Here is a 14912-nt window from a genome sequence, read left to right on the forward strand (position 1 = left end):
ATAGGTCTCTTTTGGCAAGCCGCACACTACCGCGCATGCGTTTGCCCACAAAATCCACATGATGCACAGCATTTCTCCACAAAATACACACAATGCGCAGTGTTTCCCTACAAAATACACATGATGCAGTAGCGTTTCGCCAAAATATATATAATGTGGCAGTGATTAAGTAGCCAGATAACCCCCTTTATTATGGATAACGAAATTACCCCACCCCTCTTTAGTATAGGTGACCAGATGACCCCCATTTATCACACAGGTAGCCAGATGAGGCCCCCCCCAGTTAGGATAAGTAACCATATGATCCCCATTTATAGTATATAGCCAGATAACTCCCCGTTCAGTACATTCCCCCTTGTATTTCGCCACATCCCCCTTGTATATATGGCCAGTGTATATAGTCAGATCTGCTGTATATATAGCCAGAGATCCCCCCCCCTGTATATACCCATATACCCACTGTATGCAGCCAGATGCCTCCCCCTGCATATAGCCAGTGTATATAGCCAGATCCCCCTGCATATAGCCAGTTCCCCCTGCATACAGCCAGTGTATATATATAATCGTAATGTGGGCAGCAGCCATCAGAAAATAATCGTAATGTGGGCAGCAGCCAGCAGTCATCAGAAAATAATCGTAATGTGGGCTGGAGTCACCAGAAAATAATCGTAAAGTGGGTAGCAGTCACCAGAAAATCACAATGTGGGCAGCAGGCACCAGAAAATCGCAATGTGTGGGCAGCAGTGACCAGAAAATCGTAATGTGGGCAGCAGACACCTGAAAATCGCAATGTGGGCAGCAGTGACCAGAAAATCGTAATGTGGGCAGCAGTCACATGAAAATCGCAATGTGGGCAGCAGTCACCTGAAAATCGTAATGTGGGCAGCAGACACCTGAAAATCGCAATGTGGGCAGCAGTGACCAGAAAATCGTAATGTGGGCAGCAGTGACCAGAAAATCGTAATGTGGGCAGCAGTCAGATGAAAATCGTAATGTGGGCAGCAGACACCTGAAAATCGTAATGTGGGCAGCAGACACCTGAAAATCGCAATGTGGGCAGCAGTCACCTGAAAATCGTAATGTGGGCAGCAGACACCTGAAAATCGCAATGTGGGCAGCAGTGACCAGAAAATCGTAATGTGGGCAGCAGTGACCAGAAAATCGTAATGTGGGCAGCAGTCAGATGAAAATCGTAATGTGGGCAGCAGACACCTGAAAATCGTAATGTGGGAAGCAGACACCTGAAAATCGCAATGTGGGCAGCAGACACCTGAAAATCGCAATGTGGGCAGCAGAGACCAGAAAATCGTAATGTGGGCAGCAGTCACATGAAAATCGTAATGTGGGCAGCAGACACCAGAAAATCGCAATGTGGGCAGCAGTGACCAGAAAATCGTAATGTGGGCAGCAGACACCTGAAAATCGTAATGTGGGCAGCAGACAACTAAAAATCGCAATGTGGGCAGCAGTGACCAGAAAATCGTAATGTGGGCAGCAGACACCTGAAAATCGTAATGTGGGCAGCAGACACCTGAAAATCGCAATGTGGGCAGCAGAGACCAGAAAATCGTAATGTGGGCAGCAGACACCTGAAAATCGTAATGTGGGCAGCAGACACCTGAAAATCGTAATGTGGGCAGCAGACACCAGAAAATCGCAATGTGGGCAGCAGACACCTGAAAATCGTAATGTGGGCAGCAGACACCAGAAAATCGTAATGTGGGCAGCAGACACCTGAAAATCGTAATATGGGCAGCAGAAACTAGAAAAAAAATGCACCTGTGAAAAAAAACCAAATCACTTACCTGACAGAAGTCTTCTCCTCTCCTGGCATCTGGCTCGCAGCTCCCCGATGATCCTCCTGCAGCACATCTCCCGCGCTGACAGGCAGAGTGCAGGGCTACGGTAAGATGGCTCCCGAAGCCCTGCTCTGGAGACACAGAGCAGGGCTTCGGCAGCCATCTTGCCGTAGCCCTGATCTGCCTCCGGGAGACTGCGGGGCTGCGGGGATGAAGAAGCAGCATATCTGGCTGGGGGGTCCCTCAATAGGGAGGGTGACAGCGCTCCCCCCCCACACGGCTAGCGGGCCCCGGGCCCCCCTACTGCGCACACACATGAGCAAGCGGCAGCTGCACTATTACATTCAGTGGCTGCCGCTGCTCAGATTCCGGAGGCACCTTCCGGTCTAGGTGCAAGGGGGTGGTTCCAGACACCCGGAACAACCCCTTCGGTGCGCCAGTGCTATCCAAGTCAGATTCACAAAATATGGATTAACTGATTTTTGGACTGCCAGCCATTTTTTTAAAAGATTACACGCCAGTGTCAGCTATTGCCCAAATCTACATGTACCAAGGCCCACATTCTGGGGCGTAGCAATAGAAATTGCAGAGGTTGTGACCACATCAGGGCCCTTGGGCCAGAGGGACCCCGAAGGGCCCTCCCTCAACTGCAGTATTAGCTCTCTATTGGTCCTGTGCTCATAATAATCACTTCTATTGATACTTTGAATAGTAGTAATCATTAACAAACTGTTCCCCATCCCCTTCTTGCACCTCTGACACTGTAATTGCTATTGGTAGGTTTTGATGCGCCGTATCAATTGGGGCTTTGGGCCAGAGGGGCCCTGAAGGGCCCTCCCTCAACTGCAGTATTAGCTCTCTATTGGTCCTGTGCTCATAATAATCACTTCTATTGATACTTTGAATAGTAGTAATCATTAACAAACTGTTCCCCATCCCCTTCTTGCACCTCTGACACTGTAGTTGCTATTAGTAGGTTTTGGTGTGCCGTATCAATTGTTATGTATAGAGTGCTTGGGGGCCCCAATACAAAACTTGCATCAGGGCCCACAGCTCCTTAGCTACGCTACTGCCCACATTAATAGGGATTGTTATTGAGGTGTACATAAGTTTGAGATGATTGAGAGTTTTGCTATTATGATACAGAATTAGGCTAATTATTTAAACTGTGTATGGACTAATCCAAATCTTGCAGAGAATTTAATTGTAATCTTTTTAAGTTGGATAAATTTGCAATAACATTTGTATAATTTTGCAGCTACTTAGAATTATTTGCATATTTCAAGCCAAGTAGAAAGACGAAACTTAGTATTCAATGCTTTTAGATGTCTGTGACACAGGAATGGATAAACAAAAAAATATAGAGATGTCCACAGCAGGCAGAAGTAGTTTTGTAGCGCATACACAACAACACAAAGTCCTAATGGGAATATACACAGTAAAGTCCCAGCAATAGTATAGTGGAAACCAGAGCGTCATATGCTTTACTAGATGCACAAACTCTGGTGGAGACGCCCTTGATGATATGATGATATGAGTTGGTGGTGCTTGATGTAAATGAGAGTTATACTGTCTTACCTTCTCAGAAGGAAACAAATCATAGATAATGGAAAGTTATATTTATTGATGCACTAAAGACAACACGTTTCTAGGGTCTCAGCCTGCTTCCCCAGGTCAATAACAAGTCCTTGTATCAGTTCAGTCATGAGACTGGACACCTGAAACTTAGGTGCCCAGTCTTGTGACTGAACTGATGCAGGCACTTGTCTAAGCCCCCGGGGGTTCGGAGTACAGGGACCTTGGTTGACCTCAGTACCTCTTTCAGGAGTGCGACCAACCAACATCTGCATCAACAGACCTGGGATACCGAGCGGGGACGGTGATTTTCCCAGAGGCTCTTACGGTGGTTGCAAGTTTGCAACCCACCTTTGTGAGTACATTTCTTATATACGTGCACTTATAAACTCCTTGTACAACCGAGGTATGCAGCAAAGCATTTGTGAAGCCACAAAATGCACAACCTTGAGGCGGATGGGCTACAAGAGCAGAAGACCCCACCGGGTACTACTCATCTCCACTACAAGTAGGAAAAAAAGGCTACAATTTGCACGAGCTCACCAAAATAGAAAGAAGACACTCCAAGGTATTCCGTTAGGAGTATGGTGAGTTCATAGAAGATTTTATTTTTTGTCACAAGTTAGCGGAAATTGATTTTTATTGTTTTTTTTCACAAAGTGTCATTTTCCGCTAACTTGTGACTAAAAATAAAACCTAACGGAATACCTTTGGGTGTCTTCTTTCTAAAATGGGGTCATTTGTGGGGTTCCTATACTGCCCTGGCATTTTGGGGGCCCTAAATCATGAGGAGTAGTCTTTAAACCAAATCCAAATGACCTGTGAAATCCTAAAGGTACTCATTGGACTTTGGGCCCCTTAGCGCACTTAGGGTGCAAAAAAGTGCCACACATGTGGTACCGCCGTACTCAGGAGAAGTAGTATAATGTGTTTTTCGGTGTATTTTTACACATACCCATGCTGGGTGGGAGAAATATCTCTGTAAATGACAATTTTTTGATTTTTTTTACACACAATTGTCCATTTACAGAGAGATTTCTCCCACCCAGCATGGGTATGTGTAAAAATACACCCCAAAACACATTATACTACTTCTGAGTACGGCGATACCACATGTGTGACACTTTTTTGCAACCTAGGTGCGCTAAGGGGCCTAACGTCCTATTCACAGGTCATTTTGAGGCATTTGGATTCTAGACTACTCCTCACGGTTTAGGGCCCCTAAAATGCCAGGGCAGTATAGGAACCCCACAAGTGACCCCATATTAGAAAGGAGACATCCCAAGGTATTCTGTTAGGAGTATGGTGAGTTCATAGAAGATTTTTTTTTGTCACAAGTTAGCAGAAATTGACACTTTGTGAAAAAAAAAAAAAAAAACAATTTCCGCTAACTTATCATACACCTAACAGAATACCTTGGGGTGTCTCCTTTATAAAATGGGGTCACTTGTGGGGTTTCTATACTTCCCTGGCATTTTAGGGGCCCTAAACCGTGAGGAGTAGTCTTGAACCCAAATGCCTCAAAATGAACTGTGAAATCCTAAAGGTACTCATTGGACTTTGGGCACCTTAGCGCAGTTAGGCTGCAAAAAAGTGCCACACATGTGGTACTGCCGTGCTCAGAAGAAGTAGTATAATGTGTTTTGTGGTATATTTTTACATATACCCATGCTAGGTGGGAGAAATATCTCTGTAAATGACAAATTTTTGATTTTTTTACACACAATTGTTCATTTACAGAGAGATTTCTCCCACCCAGCATGGGTATGTGTAAAAATACACCCTAAAACACATTATACTACTTCTCCTGAGTACGGCGATACCACATGTGTGACACTTTTTTGCAGCCTAGGTGCGCTAAGGGGCCCAACTTCCTATTCACAGGGCATGTGAGAGAAAAAACACAGGAGACAGGAATGGGAGCCCAATAGTGTAATAAGTCAAACCAGTAGTGAATATAAGAAATGGAAAAAAAACTACTCACAAAGGTGGGTTGCAGTGGGGCAACCGACCACAGGAAGCAGGTGGAGACAACAAACCCGACTCCACTCGGGGTGACCCCTAAGGATCTGGATGCGGTCGCTCTCCTTGGAAAAAGAAGGGAGACAGATTCCTACCGTGGTAACCCACGTGTGTTCTGTCCCAACCCCTCAGACCATAAGGTATGGGGGTATGTAATGCACAAATTGGTTGAAAGAGGCGCCCTGGTGGTTTATAAAAGCAGTTTAAAATTGACAAAATATATTGAGGTGGCTTACCTCAAATAACGAAAATCTTTGATGAAACAAAGGATTTTATTAATAGCTATTAATAAAATCCTTTGTTTCATCAAAGATTTTTGTTATTTGAGGTAAGCCACCTCAATATATTTTGTCAATTTTAAAGAGACACTGAAGCGAAAAAAAAATTATGATATTATGATTTGTATGTGTAGTACAGCTAAGAAATAAAACATTAAGATCAGATACATCAGTCTAATTGTTTCCAGTACAGGAAGAGCTAAGAAACTCCAGTTGTTATCTCTATGCAAAAAAGCCATTAATCTCTACGACTAAGTTAGTCGTGGAGAGGGCTGTTATCTGACTTTAATTATCTCAACTGTAAGTGAACTGTTTTCTTTTTATCTGCTAGAGGAGAAGTCATTACTTCACAGACTGCTCTGAAAGACTCATTTTGAAAGCTTAAGGTGCGTACACACGCCGGACTGGTGGCAACGACGGGTCCGTCGTTACCTCCCACTGGGTGGGCGTGCCAACGACAGTCCGGCGTGTGTACGCACTGTCGGCGGACTGATACGGGTGCTTCTGAGCGATCCGCCGGGCGGATCGCTCTAAAACAGCCGTATCAGTCCGCCGACAGTGCGTACACACGCCGGACTGTCGTTGGCGCGCCCACCCAGCGGGAGGTAACGAAGGACTCGTCGTTGCCACCAGTCCGGCGTGTGTACACACCTTTAGTGTTGTGTAATCTGCACATATTAGAGAATGATGCAATGTTAGAAAAAACACTATATACCTGAAAATAAAAGTATGAGAATATTTTCTTTGCTGCTAATCTTCTAGTAATTATTCATAGTACACAACCAATTCATTATATCATATATTTTTTTTCGCTTCAGTGTCTCTTTAAACTGCTTTTAAGTGCTTTTATAAACCACCAGGGTGCCTCTTTCAACCAATTCGTCCTATTCACAGGTCATTTTGAGGCATTTGTTTTCTAGACTACTCCTCACGGCTTAGGGCCCCTACAATGCCAGGGCAGTATAGGAACCCCACAAGTGACCCCATTTTAGAAAGAAGACACCCCAAGGTATTCCGTTAGGTGTATGGTGAGTTCATAGAAGATTTTATTTTTTGTCACAAGTTAGTGAAAAATGACACTTTGTGAAAAAAAACAATAAAAATCAATTTCCGCTAACTTTTGACAAAAAATAAAATCTTCTATGAACTCGTCATACACCTAACAGAATACCTTGGGGTGTCTTTTTTCTAAAATGGGGTCACTTGTGGGGTTCCTATACTGCCCTGGCATTTTACGGGCCCAAAACCGTGAGTAGTCTGGAAACCAAATGTCTCAAAATGGCTGTTCAGGGGTATAAGCATCTGCAAATTTTGATGCCAGGTGGTCTATGAGGGGGCGAATTTTGTGGAACCGGTCATAAGCAGGGTGGCCTCTTAGATGACAGGTTGTATTGGGCCTGATCTGATGGATAGGAGTGCTAGGGGGGTGAGAGGAGGTGATTGATGGGTGTCTCAGGGGGTGGTTAGAGGGGAAAATAGATGCAATCAATGCACTGGGGAGGTGATCGGAAGGGGGTCTGAGGGGGATCTGAGGGTTTGGCCGAGTGATCAGGAGCCCACACGGGGCAAATTAGGGCCTGATCTGATGGGTAGGTGTGCTAGGGGGTGACAGGTGGTGACAGGAGGTGATTGATGGGTGTCTCAAGGTGTGATTAGAGGGGGGAATAGATGCAAGCAATGCACTGGTGAGGTGATCAGGGCTGGGGTCTGAGGGCGTTCTGAGGGTGTGGGCGGGTGATTGGGTGCCCTTGAGGCAGATAGGGGTCTAATCTGATGGGTAGCAGTGACAGGTGGTGACAGGGCGTGATTGGGGGGTGATTGATGGGTGATCAGTGGGTGATTAGATGGCAGAACAGATGTAAACATTTCACTTTGGAGGTGATCTGAGGGTAGGTCTGCGGGCAATCTGATGGTGCGGAAGGGTGATCAGATGCCCGTAAGAGGCAGGTTAGGGTCTGATCTGATAAGTGGCAGTGACAGGTGGTGATTGACGGGTGATTGACGGGTGAATGATAGGTGATTGACAGGTGATTACAGGGGAGAATAGATGTATACAGTACACGGGGGGAGGTCTGGGGGGAGGGTCTGAGGTCGTTCTGAGGGTGTGGGCGGGGGATTAGGGGCAGATAGGGGTCTGATCTGATTGGTAGCAGTGACAGGGGGTGATTGATGGGTGATCAGTGGGTAATTAGATGGCAGAACAGATGTAAACAATGCACTTTGGAGGTGATCTGAGGTAGGTCTGCGGGCGATCTGATGGTGTGGGAGGGTGATCAGATGCCGGTAAGAGGCAGGTTAGGTTCTGATCTGATGGAAGGCAGTGACAGGTGATTGACGGGTGATTGACGGGTGAATGACAGGTGATTGACAGATGATTACAGGGGAAAATAGATGTATACAGTACACAGGGGGGGAGGTCTGGGGGGTCTGAGGTCGTTCTGAGGGTGTGGGCGGGTGATTGGGTGCCCTAGGGGCAGATAGGGGTCTGATCTGATTGGTAGCAGTGACAGGGGTGATTGATGGGTGATCAGTGGGTGATTAGTTGGCAGAACAGATGTAAACAATGCACTTTGGAGGTGATCTGAGGGTAGGTCTGCGGGCGATCTGATGGTGTGGGAGGGTGATTAGATCCCCGTAAGAGGCAGGTTAGGGTCTGAGCTTATAAGTGGCAGTGACAGGTGGTGATTGACGGGTGAATGTAAGGTGATTGACAGGTGATTACAGGGGAGGATAGATGTATGCAGTACACAGGGGGGTGGGACTGGGGGGGTCTGGGGAGGATCTGAGAGTGTGGGGGGGGGGTGATCAGGAGCCCCCAGGGGGGCAGTTTAGGGACTAATGAAAAAAATAGCACTGACAGATAGTGACAGGGATTGATTGATGGGTGATTAGGGGGTGATTGGGTGCAAACAGGGGTCTAAGGGGTGGGCAGGGGGGGGGTCTGAGGGGTGCTGTGGGCGATCAGAGGGAAGGGGGGGGGAGATCAGTGTGCTTGGGTGCTTACCTTCGTGGCTGCAGCCTGCAGTGATCGAGGGACCACCAGGGCAGGAGGCAGCCTGTATAATACGTTGCGCTGCGTAATATGTTGGTGCTTTATAAATACAATAAATAAATAAATACGCTTTGTATACATTACAAAGCGTATTATACACTTTGTAGCGGCGATCTGGGAGCCAGTAACCTGCCGGCGCTTCCGAACGGCCGGCGGGTAACAGCGTGAGGGGACGGAGCCTGACGCCAACGGCTGATCGCGTCACGAATGACGCGATCGCCGCACAGCCACGCCTGCTGCCTCCGCCGCCGATGGCCGTATTGCGGTCGTTTGGGCCCAGCCCTTGCCGCCGCCCATCGGCTTAAGGCGGTCGGCAAGTGGTTAAGAGGAGGCGAACATGTGAAATTGATATTTTTCTACATATATTTTTATAGTATCCCCGCTGTGAGCGCATACCTCTTTGAGCAGGGGCGTCTCTAGCCATTTTGTCATTTTGTCACTCCAGGTGAGAAATCCTGTGCCCCCCCCCCCCCGGTGATTGCCCCCAGCCCCATACCCCCCCACTCCTTCGGTGAACCCCACCCCCCTAATTCATAATGCAGCAGCGTTTCACCAGAAAATACACTTATTGCGGCATGGGTTCACCAGAAAATAGTTGTAACGCAGTAGAGCGTTTCACCATAAAATATACTTATTGCGGCATGCACTCACACACAACACACAGTATACACTATACATACACGCACACAGTACACACACACTATACACACGCACACAGTACACACACATACACCGCACACAACATACACACTATACACAGTACACACACACACACACACACACACACACACACACTACACACACACACTACACTATACACACACACACTAGACACACGCACACACAGAGCACACTATACACAGCACACAGTAGACATACACTATACTATTATACTAATCCCGGTTTTCACTACCTTATAGTGTGTCTGATCCCTTATGCAGAGAAATAAAGAGGAGAGAAAAGCTGAAAGAGAGGGAAGAAGATATTTGCCTCACCAGGATTGCACTTTTATTTAGCTTTCCTGTATGACAAGAAGACACAGACACCTAGCACTAGGGAAAGAGGGAAACAAACGTGAATGAAGAAGGCTGGTGCACACCAAGAGTGCTTCAGAGCGCTTTTCAAATTTACAGCGATTTGAAAAGCGCTGGGCTAATGTTACCCTATGAGGGTGTTCCCACAGCAGTGTTGTGATCGCAAACATGCTGCAGGTAGCATTTATTGGAGCGATTCTTTCAAAAATCGCTTCACAAAGTCGCATTTGCGAATTGCTAGCGATTGCGATTTTGTCGTGCACTAGCCCAGAGATAGGAGGAGTGGAGTGAGACTGAGAATAGCCTGAGATGGAGCAGAGAGCTTATCTGTATTGCAGTCCCACATTACACAGAGGCTAGTTGCTGGTAATAGGACTGCTGTCCCTGCCAGTCTCCCACACAAGTCAGAAAGCAGCCCTCCTGGAGTCTAGGGACTGTCAAAACTTGTCAACCTGTTTAACACCTTATCTGCACATGCAGTCATTTTAACAATTGGGAGAGACCAGACAGATTTTTTCCCACGGACCCTCCTCTGCATCATGCTGTGTATATTTACCAGCTTGCCTGCCCTCTAATTGTACTTTTATCAGCTAGCCTAGTGTTTTACAATGCCTTACAACAACAAACCTGAATACAGCAGACACAGGACGAACCCTAAATCACTGAATGAAAGGCGGCCTGGGGGGCAGTCAATGCCTGGTTGCTACAGTCTCTACTTCCACCAGTAGCAGAGAGAGGGACTGAATGAATCTCAGGAGCTGATGCTGTACTCAGATCCCTGACTAGGATGGATGCCATCTCTCACTGACTCATTCATTACTGTGGTTCTTTGAATCATTGAGCTGAAGGAAATGAATGAATCAGTCAGTAAATCAGTCATGAGTCAGGTGCTGCTGCTGCTGCGTAACCTGATACCTGAGTGAGTTGAGAGGCATTTCTCCTCTCACTACTCAGTTCAGCAGCGCCCTTCCCTCCTCCTGTCGCCCTTCCCTCCTCCTGTCGCCCTAGGCAAAAATTTATAGCTGCCTAATGGCTCAGACGCCTCTGTCTTTGAGCATCCACATTTCAAACTGTCCCCGGCTGCCTGCCACTAGCACTTGAGGCAGATGCCGGCCTCCCTATCCTTGCTGTATGTGTCTGTGGTCTCTGTAATTACAATATAGTCTCATTATAGTAAACTCCAAGGGACTGGGAAAAGTGGTTTACTATATCAGAAGTTTACTATATCAGAAATTGTCCTAGAAATGGCCTGCCTGCAGCCTCTGCAAATTGCCCCGGAAAGTCCTCCGGTCCAGGGGATATTGCGCAGGTGCAGTTGGGCTGTGCGCGCCCCCGCGTCCCGTCATGCTCCCATGACAAGGAGTGTAGTACTAAGCAGGTACAGAACACTCCCAGCCACAGGAGCGCGACGGGGGAGCGCACACAGCCCGACTGCACCTGCGCCAACTGGACGATTTACTGGGGCCAGCTTCGGAGGATGGCGGCAAGGGAGCAATGAGTCCGGAGGGGGGCTGGAGGAAGCCCCAGGTATGTATACATTTTTATTACACCCCCGTCTCAGGTATACTTTAAGTATACCTTAGGGCTGCATAGCCAGACTGGATATATTGCTGGTACAGTATCTAGAGCTCCTTAAAGAGATACTTAAAGTGGTCTGAAACTCTGACATAACATTCAATAAAAATGTTTTTTTCCTACTTTTTATTACTCATACAGTTATCATATTTTCTTTTGTGCACACGTAATATTGTCTGTTTACAAATTACAAGAAGTGTAATTTTTCTTGCCCTGAAAGCTGGCATTGCATTTTATTCTGTTTCTATTATAACTGCTTTTTATTATATATTAAAATCTTCTAATGAGCTATTCTGAACTCTGTGTGTGCCTGAAGCAGAGACAGTTTCTTGGTGAGTGTTTGTTTAGATTCTAGTGTTGATACATTCGTGTTTAACAAGTAAAAAAGATACTGTTATCTCCAGTTTGGAACTGGATTTGAAGCTGAATAGCAGGAGAAAGTGCTTTGTTTAACCATTTCAGTGATATTCTAGGATAGTAGCTTTTTTTTTCTGGGATAGTAGCGTTCAAGCTGTGAGGAATCCTTTAGAACAAAGTAGAAATGGCTGGCTTTCAGACCACTTTAAGGCAGAAAAAAAAATTTAGTTTTACTCACCCGGGGCTTCTACCAGCCCCCTGCAGCCATTCTGTGCCCTAAGTCTTGATCGGATCCTCCTGTCCGCCGCTGGCAGCTACTTTTGTTTTCAGCGACAGGCCTGGCCATGCGTCTGCTTCTTTGCGTTCCTATCCGCAATAGCAGGATAGAGGGCGCTATTGCGGACAGGAATGCATAGAAGCAGACGCGTGGCCAGGCCTGTCGGCCTGTTGCCGAAAACGAAAGTAGCTGCTGGCGGGGGACAGGAGGATCCGATCGAGAGGGCCCAGGATGGCTGCAGGGGGCTGGTAGAAGCACTGGGTGAGTAAAACTCGTTTATTCCTGCCTTAAGTGTCACTTTAACCTGTTCAGGACCATAGGCTTACACACACACACACACACACACACACACACACACACACACACACACACACACACACACACACACACACACACACACACACACACACACACACACACACACACACACACACACACACACACACACACACACACACACACACACACAGTGACCAGGCTATTTTTTACTAATTTGGGCTCTGCAGCTTTATGTGCTTGCTGCAGAGCCGTAAAAGTCAGCACACAAGTGATCCCTCCCCCCCCTTTTCTGCCCACCAACAGAGCTTTCTGCTTTTGGGTTCTGATCCCTGCTGACATGTTTGTTTATTTATATATTTATTTGTTGTTTTATTTTTATTAAATTTCACTATTTTTTTTATAATTTTTTTCCCCTCTCTACCCCACCAGCCAACAATCACCACGATCGGCTGTCATACGTATAAGCCTATGACAGCCGATCGCTCTTGTGCCTCCCCAGGGGACAGCCGAGTGACATGCTGTCCCCAGTACACCGCTGTCGTAGATCGCAGTGCTGTACAATGTAAATAGATGGCGGTGATGCGTGCGCATTGATCTCAGCAAAACACGCCACCAGGACTTCACGCCAATTGGCATGGAGCGGTCTGCAAGAGGTTAAAAATTGCAGCTATCACTGAATAGAGGCAGCCACTCGCTTCCTGTGAGTGGCTCTGATACCTCCGCAGGCAGGACTTGCCTTACAGCACCAGCCTAAAAAGTGCAGTAGACTATGGGCTTCACACTGACATATGACTTATGCACCGCCCACTTTTTACTATATCCAGAGTCAGCGCCACGTAGGGGCCAAAAAACATGTTTACTATAACAGTTTTTTCTATATCTGAGTCAGAGCCGGGACAATGTCCTTCAGCACCCAAGGCTGAGACACCAAAGTGCGCCCCTCCATCCCTCCCACCCCAGCCGTCACACACTGATTGCTATTAGACTAAGTGGTGCCCCAGGGCCCCCAACCACCCCAACACCTTAATCTCTAAATATCTGGTTTGCAGCCACTGCCATGTATCACCTTTTTCTTATTTCTCTCTGCTTCAAACACAATAGGGGAATGATAGCTTAGTGAGTTGTGCGCCTCCTCCTATACTGCACCCTGGGGCTGGAGCCTCTCTCACCTCTGCATAAGCCTGGCCCTGATCTGAGTTAACTATACCAGACGTAATGCCATAGACTTATAATGAAGATTGACAAGGACCTGGAGAGTTAGTTTACTATACTCAAGTGTTTTATATACCCGAGTTTATTATAACAAAATTATACTGCTTTGCAGCCTGTATCACCGGTATTTGCTGCCTCTCTGGAATGGCTATAAGGCCTTTTGCACACTACATGCGATTCCGATTTGTGATTTTGACGTGATTTTACATGCGATTCCAATTTGCAATTTTGAACAAGTACTGCATGCTGCGTTTTCGGAATTGCAAATCAAATTTGCAGTGTGCAGGGGAAGTGTGTTTCAAAAAGGTAAGCATACTGAAATGTTCTAATAATCTTTGCAATGTATAGAGCTAAACTCAAGGAACTGTTTTTTTTCTTGAACATTCTGTCACTCACATTCACATCCTGAAATTACCAGTAAAGATCACTCATTTTGGTTTCCTTTTACTTAGTTGTCTCTCCCTCAGGGGAAATTGAACAATGTTACATGTGACAAAAAAGGGATGTGTGAGAGTTATAGCACAGTTCCTATTGTTTGCTGGCATATTTGCCTGTGTTCCCTTCAGCTGCTAAGAAAAAAACTTTGAAATGAAAATGTAATTTAAAGTATACCACAGACCATTAACACTAAAAGTTTTATACATACCTGGGGCTTCCTCCAGCTCCATTTACACGGATCGCTCCCACGCCGCCATCCTCTCTATGTATCTCTCCCGCAACCGCCGGAGAGATACGTAGAAGGCGCACTCCTCTTGCGCAGACTGGCTGCGACCGCCTGAAGTTACGGGACCCAGTACCGGAGCTGGAGAAGGCTGAGGATGGCGGCGTGGGAACGATCCATGCGGGTGAGGTTGGAGGAAGCCCCAGGTATGTATAGCACTTTTATTGATAATGGTCTCTGGTTTCCTTTACCTGCATGCACACATGACTAGGCCCCATCCTATGCACTTAGACACCGGCAAACATAGCATCAGTTGATGTGGCTGACTGAGGTCTAATTGGGTGTGTTTGTGTGTGGCCAGCCACTGATTGGAGAGTGCCTGTATAAAAGCCTTACTTTGCCTCATTGTAACTGCCCGTGGTAGCATTAAAGAGGAACTCCAGTGAAAATAATGTAATAAAAAAAAGTACTTCATTTTTACAATAATTATGTATAATTTTTGTACAGCAGGAGACATTGGCAGCGCTTCCAAACAGAGGCTGCACCCGAATTGACTACCTGCAATAGATGTGCAGAGCTCCACAATTGTGGACTAAAATACACAACATGCATTCAAAACAGGTACAGCAAAGGAGGACGTTAGCTTCAGTATAAATAATATGTGCACAAATTATTCCCTACTAGACTTCCCCACGGCGACGACGGGTCCTCTCGGGGAAGACCTACCGCTAGCCTAACGATAAAAACACAATTTTTTCCTAGTGCTGCTAGTCATAAAATGGTATACACAT

This window comes from Hyperolius riggenbachi, chromosome 2, assembly GCF_040937935.1.
Source record: "Hyperolius riggenbachi isolate aHypRig1 chromosome 2, aHypRig1.pri, whole genome shotgun sequence".
Classification (NCBI taxonomy): domain Eukaryota; kingdom Metazoa; phylum Chordata; class Amphibia; order Anura; family Hyperoliidae; genus Hyperolius; species Hyperolius riggenbachi.